At 42.0% G+C, this 15,983-nt stretch overlaps 1 long non-coding RNA gene across 1 annotated transcript; it reads left to right on the forward strand.

Moving 5' to 3' along the window:
- The first annotated feature begins 645 nt into the window (after positions 1 to 645).
- Positions 646 to 11,703, forward strand: LOC133627265 (uncharacterized). Its single transcript, XR_009820050.1, has 4 exons — positions 646 to 788; positions 2,280 to 2,497; positions 4,399 to 4,639; positions 11,590 to 11,703. It is a non-coding gene; the product is annotated as an uncharacterized LOC133627265 (long non-coding RNA).
- Positions 11,704 to 15,983: the final 4,280 nt, after the last annotated feature.

Here is a 15,983-nt window from a genome sequence, read left to right on the forward strand (position 1 = left end):
GCAAATCCAGCCTCTCGTCTCTGCTTGTTGATTTGTTTCTCACTTGGCATCTTCCCTTTCAAGACTGGTTTTCTAAAAAGAAGGTAAAAATATGTGTATCTAATTCTATTAATGTATTTTTAATTCTATGTTTTATTTGAGCGGTGGAGATTGACTGTCTCTTGCCAGCTCTTGCTATGGTTTGCATTTTGGGTGAGAGATGTACATAAAGGGTCTTGAACAAATAGTAGCATTCTGTGGCACTCAGTGCCCATCTGTAACTCATTTTCAGCTCATTCTAAGGCTTGAACTAATGAGTGTGCTGAGGACACTCAGCAAAAATAAAACAAAATTCAGAAAGTTGGTGAAACGCTGTTTTTCTTGGCAGCTGGAAGGAGCGTGGGCTGCCACGGGGAGGTGCCTGGTGAGCAAGGGAATCATCCTCCCCTCGCCAACGGGTGAGCACCTGGGACAGCCAGCACCAGCGTGTGGGCAAACACCACCTCGGTGGACTGCCAGCATTGTGCCAGGTGTCACACGGGGACCTGTAGCCTCTGAGTGCCCTTTCCCACTCTGTTCAGATGACAGCCAAAATGTTTTCTAATACATTATTTCAATTAACATACACAGTGACGCTGATATCTGACATTTAGTGATGCAGGTGAATGAGTCTGAGCATTGATGGGAATCTGCTGCAGAAGTGATGGCGAATGCAGGATGTAATAGTGCAATGAACAGTAACTCCGGTGTGAGGACAGCACAACCTCCAATCGTGATGTTCATTTGAGTATCTACAAGGTGAAGAAAAGGTAAATTAATTACCAAAAGTCACACAGCATCAGGAGCCCCACACTTGAGTTTCTGTTCACTCAGCCACCTCTTTCAAAGCCCATTTTACAGTTTTTCTCTTTTGCTGTTTCCCAGGGTACAGAAATGAGTCTTACAGCAATCAGGTGCTGTTCTGGACATGTTAAAAGGAGGTATGGCTGCTGTGAGCGTGCAAGGCCAGAACAGAGACTGTAATCACCTGAATTGTTCTAAAAATAAACTTTGCTCCTTTCTTCTTCTGAGGATGTGCACGAGGACTAACTGGTGGATGGTGGTAGCCAAGTAGTTGGTATCAGAGTCATAAATCCATATTTGGAACTGTTGTTTACTGCCATAAAAGACTGGGTCCAGGCCACAGCTGAGACAGTTTTTACCAGCATCTGTTTAATTTTAGAAAAAATGACTACCAAAATATAGAATATTTGTTTTGTTGGAAGTGTTGCAAAAAGATTTTTAAAAGCTTATTTCAAGGCTTTGCATAATAAGAATGTGTGCTGCTCTTGCCTCTCTTCACCGGTTTAACAGGATGCAATGAGGATGCTGTCCTTCTCCAGCCTCTGTTAGAATGATTGAGTTACCTGAATGTGGAGGAGGAGGGTTTTTTTAAGCTTTCTGAGTAAGGCAGGCTGCTAATCAAGCACAGTTTAAATCTCACAAGGCTGTATTTCTCTGGTCTCCAAACTAATGAAAGTATTTCTTTGGGAGGAGAATTTTCGTGCACTCACAAACAAGTGTTGCAAGAGAATATTTAAAACATTGCTGTTGGTGCCTTCTAGCACTAAACCTAATTAAGTTTCTTTCATGTCTTGGAGGACTGCACATGCTTGCTTTCAGGAGGGTGGCAAAGTGCCGGCACTACCAGGAGATGTGTGTCAATGTGTGAGGTACCTCGGCAGTAAAAAAGTAAATGACACTGAGAAATTGGTAGCTGGTGCTTATAATATAGACCCAAGAAGCTAAGATTGACACTTGCTGGCAGCAGGTTTATTGTGGTTAAATATCTTTTTTCTTTAGCCAAGGAAAAATACTAGCACAAAAATTACTTGATCCACAGAAGAAGAATAGGATTAGCATCAGGAAGGGGTGTCTGGTGGCAGCCCTCTGCAGAACAAGCCGCCATCCCTGAATGGGATTCATTCTTCCCTGGCTGAGCCAGTGGGAAGTTCTTGCTCTTACAGGAAAGTGCACAGACTGCTGCAGCAGTGTTGTTTTTGCTCTCATGTTATGCCCTTTTGCAGGGGTCAAGAGTTCTTCCATAAAACTCACTCCAGGCTATAGGTCCTAGCATAAGTAGCCTATGTTGCCTGTCCTCCCAGAAGGGATTTTATAGATGGGGTTCTGGAGCCCTTGTGAAACGCTTGTCAACCCAGCACTGTTTGCTTATTCCAGGTTCACTGGAAGGAGACCTTGCTTCACTCTTCAGGCTGTCATGGCAATTTTTCTCACACATTTTCTCTATCTTTTTTCCACAGCCATCTCTCAGTGAGATCTCTCCACCACTGCCAACCAGCTCTTCCAGGCTGTGTAGTCTGGCACAGAAAGAGACAAAGCCACACTGAGTCATTTACAAAAACAAGGCACCGCCCATTATTTTAGCAGCCTGGAGTGGACTACTGCTGGGAGATCTCAAGTGCCAAACAATAAATGAATCCTCTCCGTTTAATCGTCACCCCTGCCAATGAGATGGGAGGTTGGTAGCTCTTGCAATAAAGGACAAAAGTCTTTTCTTCTGCTCTTTGTTGTCTGTAACAAAGCTGGTTGGATGCAGCTGGGATCAGGCCCACAGCTGATCCTCCTCTCCCCCGCCCCTGGGCCATTCCTTTCAGCTCAGCTAGGGTAGCCTGGACAATAGGGAAGCTGTTTGCTGCATCTCAGGATGTTGGGTCTATAGTTTGGACAGCCCAAGAATATGCATGTATTCTCCCCATTGATGTTCAGGGGCTTGATATCTCTTTGTTTGGTTTGCTTTATTAAAAGGTAAAATGGAAGAAGGGATAATGCCCTTGCGTAGAAATATAGATGCATGGTGACATAAAAGGGGTGAGAAAGGAACATTTCAGACTTGAGACTGGAATGCACACTCTTTGCAGGGGAGCAGTACAGTAGGGAAGCTGTCACACCAGTTGTGCTGCCCCACTGCAAGGTTTCCTCGGGCAGGATCCTTTCCACAAAGCAAAGCCCTGGTCCATGCTCAGATAACAGGCTACCCTGGTGGAAAGATGTCAAGATAATCTGCCAGCTCTGGCAGGTACCTCTCCATGCAAGAGTGAACAGGAAGGTGTGACTCAGCTGCAAGCAGACAAGTCATCAGAAAATGATGATCAGAAAATGGTACTCTCTGTTTTCCGGTGCTGGAACTTTGCTTCCCCACTGTGTTTGATGTAGGTGCATAAAAAGTACAGGATCATTTTTTCCACTCTTCATTTCTGTATTTTTGTGGTTACCTTTCTCCCAGCTTGGGAGCCAGCAGGCAGATCCTAGCATGTGCGTTTTCTACCCTTTTGTGCCTCAGCAAGATTAGAGCTGGCCGTGCAAGCTATGCCTGTCTCATTAGGACCTGACTTTGTTACCTGCTTCACTGCATATTGACCTGCTGGGCCTTAAAGGAAATCACCACACAGTATCCTTGTTTCTGTAAAGCATATTGTTACCAAGAGCATCCCAGCATCTAGCCACCTTTCCTATATTTCAATCATATGTAGTGCCTAAATGTCATTTATTCTGCATATCAACCTAAGAAGCTGCCTGTGTCCACCTCTGCACAGAACATCAAAGGGACAACACCCAGTGCTGAAGGTTAAATAAAAATATGTCCTTTCACAGATCATACACAAGGAGCTGGAGAAAGGTCAAAACTGTAGTGCTCTCCTTCTCCCTGCTGCTGTATAACTGTTTCTATGCCTTCAGTGCAAAGAGTAGTGGAAACTGATAAGCATCTTTAAAGAGATCATTTAAGCTGTATTTACCTATGCATACAAATAAAACTCAAGGCAACACAGGCAACATCACATTCTCATGCATCTAATGTTAAAGACACGGGTGGCTCTTAGTCCATTTACTGTTTTGGAATAACGTATTTCCTGATTTTTCAGATGTCATTGGATTATTGATAGTTGTTGTGCTTTATCTGCATATCAGTGCTTGTACTCCCTCTGCAAAAGATGCTCACCCAGAAGCCTTGCGGAAATCAAATACATATTCAGGACTCAAAGCAATTCTTGCCTGATGTATTCAAACACAGCAACAGAATTTCATCACCTACCTCACCACCAAATTCTTTTCAGATCTTATCTTTTCCAGTCATAAGCTAAAAAAGATGCATGATACAATATCCTACCAGTGCTGCAGGGGATGTGACTCCGTAGGTAATTTGTGAGATAGATGTTGGGAGTGTCCCTAACTAAAATTGTTTGAGGATAAGATTACTGAGCACAGTACTGAAACGGTGGATCACTCAGTGGCTTGGTCTAGGATTTCCAGAGCATTTCTAGGATCTAGATGCTATAATATTACTGAATATCAATTAACATTTTTTGTTTCTAATTCAATTTCCTGAAACTCAACTAATCCTTCCCATAACATTTCTTTCAGCTTTTGGATGGTGATTTCATTAAAAATCTGATGGACTTCGATCAGAACAGACAACATTGCTGTAGCAACCGAAGTACGAAACACTAATAACTGGGCTGACTGGACAGATGGAAACATTCAGTGGCCACCATGATGTACAGAAGGCAACCAAATCCAGAGGAAAGTCTTGTGCCTCTGTACTCAACCAGCTCATGCTGCACGATGCCCAGTAGAGAGCACAAAAAGGAATGGCAGGCCACAGGTAATTTTTTTTCCTATAGGGAGTTTCTGTTATAGTTCTGCTCTGAGGATTCTGACAGTGGTAAGAGAGGATGAGAGGTTTGGAGATGGGGTTTGTGGCTGTAGTCTCAGCTTTCATTGAAATACTGAACACGCAATTACTTTAAGAACCAAACTCTTTCTTGTGTGCACTCTCTCATTGTCTAAATAATGTAACTTCTCCCTTAGCCTTGCACTGAGTTCACAAATAACTAGGACTGAAAACTGACTGAAAACCAAAGTTTCATCAGAATGCAGGGAAGAAAGAGTTAGTCCATGGGAGTATTAGAAGAAAATATTCTCTGTATGGGATAAAAAAGTTTGGGCTGGGTTTCATGGCATGTTCTGTTAAGTGTCACTTTTAAAAGGTTAATTTTTATCAGATTCATCGGAACATTCAATTTTTTCAGATTGAAGGTGTTCTCAGGGCTCAGCTCCTTACCTGTGTGTTATCTCCTGTTTGTTTGCGAGCCACATAGCAAGTGGTTTCTGAGCTCTTGATCCTGTTTAGCTTCTAAGTGAGCTCATACACAAGATCAGGATGTAATTAGCACAATGGTGGTGTTCTTTATTAGAATTCCATACATGCATAAAGGATTCACTGTGATTGATTATAACATAGGGTTTTGGAGTTTTTTTATTGCATCTTAAAACTATTCAACAGACACTTTTGAAAGGGAGAAAGATTGCAACTACTGTCTATGACATCATCTGGTAACACTTTATTACTAGTGGATTATATACAATTCCTTATAGAAGGTTATTAAAGAAGAAATTGCTCTTTAATAAGAAGCTATTAAGCCCCTCAAAATAGAATCTTAATGGGAGATTTTTTTCAAATTAATATTTCAAATATATATTTGAACTATATACTACACACATGCTACTGCACCTTTTTTTGGAGTCACCATTTTTGAAGTTTAAACTGCATTTAACCATTTGAATGGGTTACTTACTAATGTAATGTTAGTGCCATGTGAAATAGCAATAATACATCAGCAGCGACCAAAGCCCATTTATGCTTATACTATCTCAGCATCAATTTTTTTGTGTCTGTGCTGAAATGGCAGGAGAACACATCCTCACACTGCCTTCCCAGCCCATTTGTGTCACACAGAAGTTCACTCTGGAATAGCAGCTCTTCACAGGTTTGGCCTCATTAAGTTCCATGTGAAACATATTTCAGGACAGGGAGTGTTGCTCTTACTTAGGGCTGCTCCACTGTCTTTTCAAGACTTTGAGAAGCCACCTGGCTCAACTTCGTGGGCTCAGGTGCTGCTGGCACCCAATCCACTGCTGACTGGAATAGGGCACAGTCCAACTACCCATTTAATACCCGGCTTTCTAAAGGATGTTGCAGTCCACACAAAGCCACAGGCACCAATAACATGCATATTCAGAGGTGACCTAAGCAAGGAAGCAATTGATAACAAAACAAAAAGACAGAATAAAAAAGTGTCATGTTTGCAGATGCAAGTGATGGAACGAATATACACAGTGCAGTTTAGATGCAAGCCCAGTGCTTCTGGAAAAAAAAACAGGTACTTCATTTCAAATGTGAATTGTTCATCTAGGAGGAGCCATCATAGATTAGATCACTGCTGATATAATGTGAGTCTTTCTATTGCATCCTTAGAGTGCTAGGAGACTCCTACATGTTACTACAATTCAGACCAAAAAAAAAAAAAGGAGTATCCTTGATGTCGCTACAGTAATACACAGGGCTCCGAGGTGGCAACAGAGGTATCAGTTAGGGGTCAGGTATATCCCTGGAAAAGCCACCTATCACCTCAGCCAGCTTCTTGGAACAACCTGTTCTTGCCTGTGACATGCCCATTCTCCTCCAGGCCTGGAGGATGAAAGACCTGAGTGCTTTCCAAAGCACTTGGGCCTCCTTAACACAGCACCATCCAAGATTTAGCAGGTATAGCAGTTTATCTTGCTGCTACACATTCTGTAATCTTTTGGGAAGAAACACATTAAGAGTCATGATGGTGGAGAACTGCAGATTAACAAATATTTCACTTGTTTGCAGGAAGGGCTCACTGCACTAATTGCAGCTGAAAATATTCATGACATCCACATAAACACCCTGTCTCTTCTCAGATTTTCAAATCAATTGCATCATAGGATCTAAAGTTTGAAAGAAACAAAAAAATAGCAAACTTTGCTATTAGAGAGAGTTCTTAAGAATTAGCACACATAAAGAGGATGGGCAGTTAAGGGTGTATTAAGTTTAGTCTCTATGCCAGTTCAGAATGAGTAAATCTAAATTTTCTAGAGTTGATTACACTAAAAATAGATCATAAACACAGCAGAAAATACAAATATTCAGCTGGAAACTTTGTGTAAAGAGTATAGGCACTTAAAAATGGACCTTTCCCCCCTCCCCCCCCCCCAATTTTACCCATCTCAACTGAGTACATGGAGACATGGAAAATTTATTCATGTCTCTGAGTGACACAACATGTTTGGAGTGAGTGTGATGTGCTTGGTATGGTTGAACAACAACTTTTTCATCAGAACTGCATTTCTAGAGATGTCACATACTGTCATTTTTTAAGGCAAGATGCTTATTGACTGACTGATGAGTGAATACAACAGATCCTGGAATGACAACAATCAGCCATCATATGTGGTTCCTGCATTTACATTTCTTACCTGAAATCAAAAAGTAGTGGATGAGTTGTGTGAAGGCCATAGCACAGATATGGTCTGATCGGGGATGGGATTTTGGAAGCCATCTTTCTCCGAGGTACTCCATTCAGTACAGCAGAGAAGCCCAAGGCTGCTTTCTTAACAAAGCATTGCAATGCTAATACAAGCAACTTCATCAGGTGTTGCTTATTATGTTGAGAACTTAATGGCCGGATCACACAGCAAGTCAGAACATCCATTTTGAGGCAGGAGAATGATGACCCCAGGATGAGTTATCCTGGAGATATGCTGTTTTCTGATGTGTGAACAAGAGCCAGCTTACCTGTGTTTGTTTGATGTGTTAGAGCTTTGATACCCACATCAGCACGGTCAAATGCAAGAAAAATCTAGAGATTCATATCAGCTTATTATGGCAGCTATTCATAAAAAATCTCTGATAGAAAGGAATGCATATGTGATGTTGATATGCATTCTTAGAAACACAAGCCAGGGAACAAAGTTCTGATGCAAAACCGAGGTGTTAATGACAGCAAACCACGTGCTGCCATACTTGAAAGTAGGAATGACAGAAATGGTGACACTTCTGAATCCTTGTTCTAGATCAGACTGCTGCTCGGGGAATTACCATCTCCTCTACTTGCCACCACAGATGACAACATTGATTGTGAGCTAGAGACCTGTTTAGTTGTGGCTACTGGTTTCTTAGAGAAGGACAAGATCTCTGGTACAGATTTACTTCATGAGTGTCAGTATGATGAGGGAGCAGCTCAGTGTAAACCCATTGGTTTCTTTGTGATATTGAGAAGAGACAAGAGTTACTGTCTGAAATCACCTGAAGCCATACAAGGACAGGAATGTGCCAATGATTTTTACTCTGCAGGGCTTGAGTGCTGGAGAGATGGCTGCCCTGTGGACCAGTCCTGCCCTCCCATCAACGCCCATAGAATTGACTACAGTCATTGAAGGCATTTTGCATAAGTAGAGCACAATATTTCCCTTTTGCTGGACAGTGTTTGAACAAGAAAGTCTTGTATGTCTGACTGGGAAGAAAAGAATATTTGTACCTCCTATATTGGAGAAATTGTTCAAGAACAGTTAATCCTTGTGAAAATCTTGCTCTGAAATGCTGCCAAGAGCAGTGGCTGTGTTGTTATCTACTGTGTCAATGCCAGTCTGTGAGCAACAGCTTCGTGACCTTGATGTGACTTGGGCATATACAAAAATAGTGGGACGTTTTTCTTCCAGGGGGACACAGCAGCTTCTGTTGTTAATGCTTCCTGTTCCTGGGTGCATCTGCCTTTCCTCAGACACAGGCATTCTGGTACATGCTGTGGAATTGCTGATGTCCTACAGGTGGAGCACGTGGGGCACCTCTCCCAAGTGGGCCTTACCTGGAAACCCCTTCCCAATGTGTGAGTGTATATATATATACACACACACACACACTGTGCTAGTGGTTTATGTCGCTCATCTTTTTTATCACAATGTGTATACCAGATTCATACTCAACTGTATTCTGCATTGTCCAAAGACAGGTTCTTCTCAGCCTACTGCTGTCTGACGAGATGTGCTGCTAAATTCTGCACACCTCCTTGACAATGTTCATCACTTAACCTTGTGCTTTCCTTTTGCATGCCCTTAGCAATCTTAAGTCTGGAAGGTAAATGATGTGAAGACTCAAGTATAGAGGGGAAGATTGTTTCTCCTGCAAAAAGGGAAAAGAAACACCACAAACACCTCTTCATTTTCACATGTGTAAGACATTGATCATGTTACAGCTCAGAAAGATGAAATATACTGTTTTCTTTTTAAACGTCCACTTTTTTCCTCCTAGCCACCCATACAGTCCTTACATATAAACTTCTTTTCAATGAAGGAATATTTTTAATTCATTAAACATTTCCCTGCCCTTTCTATCTGATTGGAATAATCATCTATGCTTTTTGGCAGCCTTTCTGAAAAGAAATGTTATTCCCTGAATTGTAGTGCCTGTAAATTCCTTCTCTGACAGGAGCCCATCAAATGGTACGCTGACACTTCTCTGAGCTGCTGCAGGACTTAACTTCTTACAGCATCTGCTTACAGGAGAATGTACTGAAGAGGTTTTTCTCTAATTCTTTTTATACAATCACACTCTAAATACCTGCAATAGTTGTACAGAATATTAGATGGATTGTTCATATAGGGCCCATTTTTGATGTGCTTTCAGGTTTGCTTGATGCTCTGTGACTCCACTCTGCTCCTCTCCTGGTCCTGAGCTGGCTCTGACTCTGGGGGCAGCCCCCCACCCATTCTGACCCCATCACACCATCACATCCAAACCACCCAGAACTCAATGCCTGGCACGAAGGGAAGGCCCAGGTACAGATGGCACTGGGGCAACTTGTCACAGACTGTCTTTGTGCTGTCAGTGTGGCACTAGCAGGGCCTCAGTAGCCAAGTGGATGAGAAGATGCTTCTTCCTGCTTCCTTGGAAGCTGTATACTAGCACCAGCCTCCATTCTGCCTCAGATAAGGATCTAGGTCAGACTTATCTTTGGCCAGATAAGAGATGAGTGTCTTATTTTGAAGGAAATAAAGTGTAAAAAATCCTCACGTTGTCAGAGTGAAGCACGGAGGCTGCTTTTTATATGACTGCAAGGCAAAAGAGAGACACCAATTCGAGACAAGTATCTGGAACATACCGTGGTTTTGCAAGAGCATTTTTTGGGGGGAAAAATTTGTCTTATTCAGATACTCTTATTTCAGAAAAAAAAAAAAAAAAAAAAAGATTATAAGATAGAACTGTCATGTCAGGTAAACATTGTGTTTAGTTTTCAATTGTATTGAAATATTACTGTTACCATTGTATTTTCATTAATAAAAGCTTTAGTCACATAAGCATTTGGTTCAGAACTCACCCTTCTGGACTTTCCCCAGCCTTTGGTAAGTTAGCTTTTCATTCCAGTCTGTCAAATCTTGCACAAGAATTAAAAAAAAAAAAAAAATCCACTTTCCCCCAGTGTCACGAGGGACCATTTGGCAAAGCAAAACAATGATGACTGATAAAATATTATTCCATTGCTTTGCGTAAACCTGCTTGGTTTTACCTACTTACAGTCTGTGGAGGTTTGTTTTTCTTTTTGTGGTGTAATTGTTGCTTTTGGTACAGAAACACAAATATTCCAGACTTGCAGATACCAGCTCGAGCTTTCAGAAGGTCCTCTCTGACAGCCTATTGAGGCAGTGCTTCATTAGTAGTACTAGCAGGAGCAGCACAGTGTTCCTTACCCTTGTGGAATGGTTCCTTTTGAAGCACATAAGTAGAATAATGTAGGAAAAGCAGTATCTGGTAAAAGCACAGACTGGCAAGTCTGGATGGGTTTGTCACACTTTAACAGTCCTGAGCTGTTTTGTTCTGGCCATCTGGAGGTGGGCTCTTCAGCATGCCCCTCCCAACATCTTAATGCTGCTGCATGTTCTGAGGAGATTAGAAAAGATACAGCATTCTTTAATAGAAGCTGAAAATTGCTGAAAGCAGTAAGAATTTTGGTGTGCGAGTCTGAATAATAGTTTGAACATGTGCATTAAAGTCCAGAAATTTACTGTGATCCCCTCAGGGGCATGTCTTTGCAGTAGCTCTGTGTAGAGATAAGCAAGGTACCATAAGAATGAGTTCCTGCTTTTTTGTAGGTACAGTAATTTGGGCTAATTAGGGCAGGCTCAGCACCACCCTGGTGCAGAACAGAAAGCTGTACAGAAATTCAAAGCAACTAAGCTGTCAGCTTCAGTGAGTTCCTCATCCAAAAGACCTCACTCACAATCACCCATGGAAAAAAGCTACTTGCACAGGCAGGCCATCCTGAAAGCATCCAGATCCACAAAAAATATTTCAGTTCTAAAGTAGGTGAGATGCTTAGAGCTTCCTGCCAAAACTCCCTAGTGATGCTTGCAGGGTACAGAGGCTGCTGCCAGGCCCCACAGCAGGAAAACAGTTACCCAGAGGTCAACTCAGAGCCTTGTGAGTCCTGCAAGGGTTGTCTTGTCTCAATGGAGGCAGAGAAAAAGCAAGTTCACTTCTCATCTGTCCTGCCCAGCAGTGCTTGGCCAGGCTTCCAGCAGTACCTGAAAGATGAAAGGCTAAGATCTGCCTTTGGTTATGACACTTTCCTCCAGCCCAGCCCAGCACAGACAGCAGTAATGCCTCCCGGGGCTGCCTGAGTCATTGCTGCAGCATCGGTATCTGACACTTTGCTTTGCAAAGCATTCACTGTTTAATGTCTGTCTCTGCTCCAGCTCCCAGTTTGTTGAAATGACGAAACTCTGCGCATCAGCCTGACACGGCTTCTTTCTCCTGGAGAGGATTCATTTGCTGTATTGACAAAGTTAGCAGGTATGTGGAAGGGGAAGGACTAGGGCTGTGCTCACATGCTCTGAAAGCAGTTGAGAAACCTGAAAACACAGCACAATCTGATGTAAACAAACAAGTTCTGCATATTTTCCTGTCCCAAATATTCAGAAGTCTTAAAAGAATTGGGCGTGTAATTGAAAGTAGCCAAAGGCAGCTTTATCCTGTGCTACCAGCACTTACGCAGCTGATCACCCAAAGTTTCACTTGGCAGGTTGACAGGGTTCTGCATTTTCACATGGGTGAACAGTTCCCTAACAAAGCATTGCAGCCCGAAGAACACAAAGAAACGCATCTTCTTGTTGTGCTGATTCTTATTTCAACAGACTGGAAGACACATTTTCATCCTTTCTTTGCCCTAGTCTTACTGTCAAGCCCCTTGCCTGATATGACAGCTTTCCAGCACCAGGAGGCAATTTTCTTTTACCTCTTGAATCAATCTCACCCACATTTTCTGTGAGATGCAATAGGAATGATCTTTCCTGTGGAAAGTCCCTCGTACTCTTATCCATGTTCTTGGTAAGTAGCTTTGAAGATGCTGTTCTTGATGTCACAGGATCCCACTGGCAAGAAGAGATCCAGAACCAGCAGCATTTTGGAGTTTGAAAGGCAAATTACCAGAAGATTTGGCCCTTGAAAGGGATGCAATGGTTCTGAGAAACACAAAGCATTTCCCTGTAAACTAAAGTGCTCTCCAAGCCACTGCTCCAGGGAATGGTGCTGACAACTGGTGCCAGAATACCAGGTTGGCTTCCTTACATGCTAAGACCTGCACTTTTTTCTCATATGGGCCAGAGAAGAAAATCATTCCATGAAAGGAGAAGTCAGTAGGCAACAAACCAATGAAAAAGGGGGTAAGATGAACCTCTTGTAGTTCTGCATTGAGGAAACAGAGAAAATTGTCTCTTCTATGGAAATTCAATAGCCCTCTCAAAATACAGCGAATTGCCCATCTTTTCAGAAAAGAAAAGAAACAAATTCTCTCACTTCTGATGACTTTGTTCCAGGCTAAAATAGTTTTTTAAAAAAAATGACATAAAACAAGTTAAACAGACAAATGTAATATGGGCAGATACTACACAGTACTAACTTCTGACACTTTTTTCCATTACTGTCAACATTTTAGTTAATGTTTCTGTTATTTCCTTCCTACTCTGCATAACTTAGAAATATGTGAAAGCAGAAGAGTGGGTGAATGTCCCAAGAGCTCCATCCTAGAGAAGCCATGTGAGGTACCGAACTCAGACACAGACTGGTTCTGCTGAAAAGCATTTAGAAAAAGAAAGGAAAAAATAAAAAGGCTCTTCACATGATTTCTGTTATTTATGGGGTTGAAAAGTGCTTTTCTCAATCGTTGGTCCTGTGGGAGACAGAAAAGTCCACCTACAATACAGATCATGTCGTTTACCAAAAGCACAGCAGAGTGCATTTCTGGTTCCTTCTGCGGCAAGCTCTGACGTCGAGTGGCATTCCCAGCATGGAGATGAATTTATTTATTCATTAATTTAATATATTCAATAAACCAAGCAGCACACAGACTTATTCTTTACAAGTAATTAGAATGTATTACAAGCATACAAATGTGCCTAAGATTGAGAACTGGGGTTATAATCTAATGAAAATATTGTCGCTGAATTAATTTCCTATGTGGTGCCAGAGCCATGGAATAAAAAGTATATTGAAACTCTTCAGAGACCTACTGTCAACAGCCTAGCACTACCTCCATTTTAAGCTGGAGAAGATTGGATTTCAAAAGCCTGTACTTTTTCATGCATGTTCTAGTTGTCTTACAGGAATCTTTAGTGCTTGAAAGGTCTTGCAAAGGTTTCAGAGATCAAGAAAGTGAAGAAACATTCATTGGTCTCACAGAAATGCAATTCAAATGCAAATTTACCAGGAACTTCAAACAGCTGATCCTTTCTGTGCCAAGTTGCAGTCTCAGGAGCTGCAGATTGCATCATTGGAGAAATTGAAAACGATGGTGTGTCGGGCTGCTCCTGGCTGTCACTGTGGTCTCTATCAGCATCACAGAGTGCACCAGGAGTATGTGGAAGGCCACTGCTGCTTCAGCCCTTCTGAAAACAATCAGATTTCATACTTGTCCAGCATTTTCATTTTCTAAGCCTTTTGCAAACTAATGATATATCAGTGAGAAAAAGAGTGTTTTTAAGAACGGATCATGTAATTGCAACAACTCCACACATACAAAAATGCCTGAACTGAGACTCATGCTCAGAATAGCTGCAAACTGCAGGAAGCAGCATTTATCAAATGTTGCTGTTGAGACTCACTCTTTGACTTGCTGTTAGAAGTCAGACAGGCAGATGAACTAGTACTGGGATGTTGGTTCCAGCTTTCTGTGTCAATCACTTGATACAGAGGGTAAGGGAACAAGCAGAAATGTCTCTGAGTACACAATAGAGGCTGCATTGCTGTGTGAAGCCACATCTCTGGTGCATCCCTGGAGCTGCCAGCCTATTAGCAACCTGCCTTCAAACACATTTTTGCTTCTTTCTGCTTAATGCATAGAGCTTGGGGGCTTCTCCTTCTTTATAGTAACTAATAAAACCAAAAGTTACTTACTTCACTAAGTAGCAGATTTCCACTCCTGTATCCTGTATGAAAGACTGTTGCCATTGGGAGTATAATGACCTGGTTCCTCTTCTCAGTCCTAAAGTAAAAGCTGTTCATGTAGCACTAAGGTGTAGAGAAAGATCAAGGGAATGCACCCTGAGAGCAGTTCTGAGCAGTGCTTATCAGCAGCTCCCTATCGATGTTAATCTGACAACACAGGTGTGAGGGAATGCCCCAGCTGGGATAGATGTCTGGTAATCAGATCAGGAGTAACTCATTGTGTTCTGCTGGACACCAGTTTACTTGTTACCAGTTGAATAAAGGAGCAAATTAAGCAAGCCTGATTAACAAGGGAGGTGTGGTAGAGAGAGAGCTGCATGTCTTGGCCGTCTGTGGGTGTGCAGCTAATAACCATTACACAACACCCACAGACTCAGTCCCTCGGGGGTAGAGAGCATGGTAATTATAGAATGGGTGTTTAGAAGGAAAAGGCATTTCATATCCCATGTTCCTCTTTTTAATACTACAGGTTGCTGCGTTATGAAACATTTTCCTCAGAAAAGCATTTAAATTCTGTGAGCCATGTGCTTGCTGCAGCAGCAGGTCACTGGCTGAGACACAGACTGAAGTGAGGACTATGAAATGCTTGTCATTAAAAAATGTTTTATCTGCCTATCTTCCAAAATAATTTTTCCTTCAGATAGCATCTGACTATGCATGGGTTTAATGCAACCCTCACCTTTACTGGGAATGGCTCTTGTGTTCACTAGTTGTTCATCAGTGGCTAGCTGGCACAAGTGATGGGCAGGAAGATTTCTGAGTAAGCAATAGTCATGGTAGTCCCATGCAAAGTTCCTTCTGGCCAAACCATCCCAAAGACATGCAAAACTATCAGTCCATTTCCCCTTTTAGTCTAGACAGAATGTCATGCCCTTTTCTCAACTAAAGGCAACATGATTATCAGTTAATGTAAATCCAGAGAGCAGATGAGTGAAAAGGTAAATCCAGAGGGTAGATCAGAGCAAGTAAAATGTGCATTGCTGTAATTCACATCCCATTCTACAAACTTCTCCTCCTAGTATGATTTTTCTTTCCTCCACAGTTTGGGCTGCAACTCAGGTCACATCTAGTATCATGTCTTGCTCACCGTGTGATACTCTAGATCCTGTGATCTGCAGCAGCAGTGAAGCCAAAGCCCTGGGGCTTGGCACAGTGCACTGCTGTGCTGGAAAGGACAACCCCTCACCAGTGGGAACTGCCGAGCCCAAGTGAGGAGCTGCAGGCCAAGGAGATGGATATGAGCAGATCATTTCTCAATTTAAGGTCTTCCATAGGTACAACTGACAGTGTGCTTTCACTTCATCTAAGTAATCAATATTTAGTGTTCAACGTATGAGGAAAAAACAGTTTGAGAATGCAAATGGTGGCTGTTGCTTTGATAAATACTATAAGCCAAATTCATTAGTGGGCTTTCAGAGAGAATTGTTTTGTTTTCCCATCCTAAGTAAAAAAAGAAATAGCATTCTCTATCATCTCTCTCATTTCAGAATGTACCTGCTGGTTCTAGTGCTAATTACCATGTTCCTTCTGTGATGGAAAATAGCCCCACAGCATCTTAACTGCAGAATCTGGTTTTCAGGAAAGAACAGTTTTCTGAAAATGTAAAAATATGTTTCATTCTTACTAATTTCTTTTATATTTGAATATA

The sequence above is a fragment of the Colius striatus genome, chromosome 19, assembly GCF_028858725.1.
Source record: "Colius striatus isolate bColStr4 chromosome 19, bColStr4.1.hap1, whole genome shotgun sequence".
NCBI classification, from domain to species: domain Eukaryota; kingdom Metazoa; phylum Chordata; class Aves; order Coliiformes; family Coliidae; genus Colius; species Colius striatus.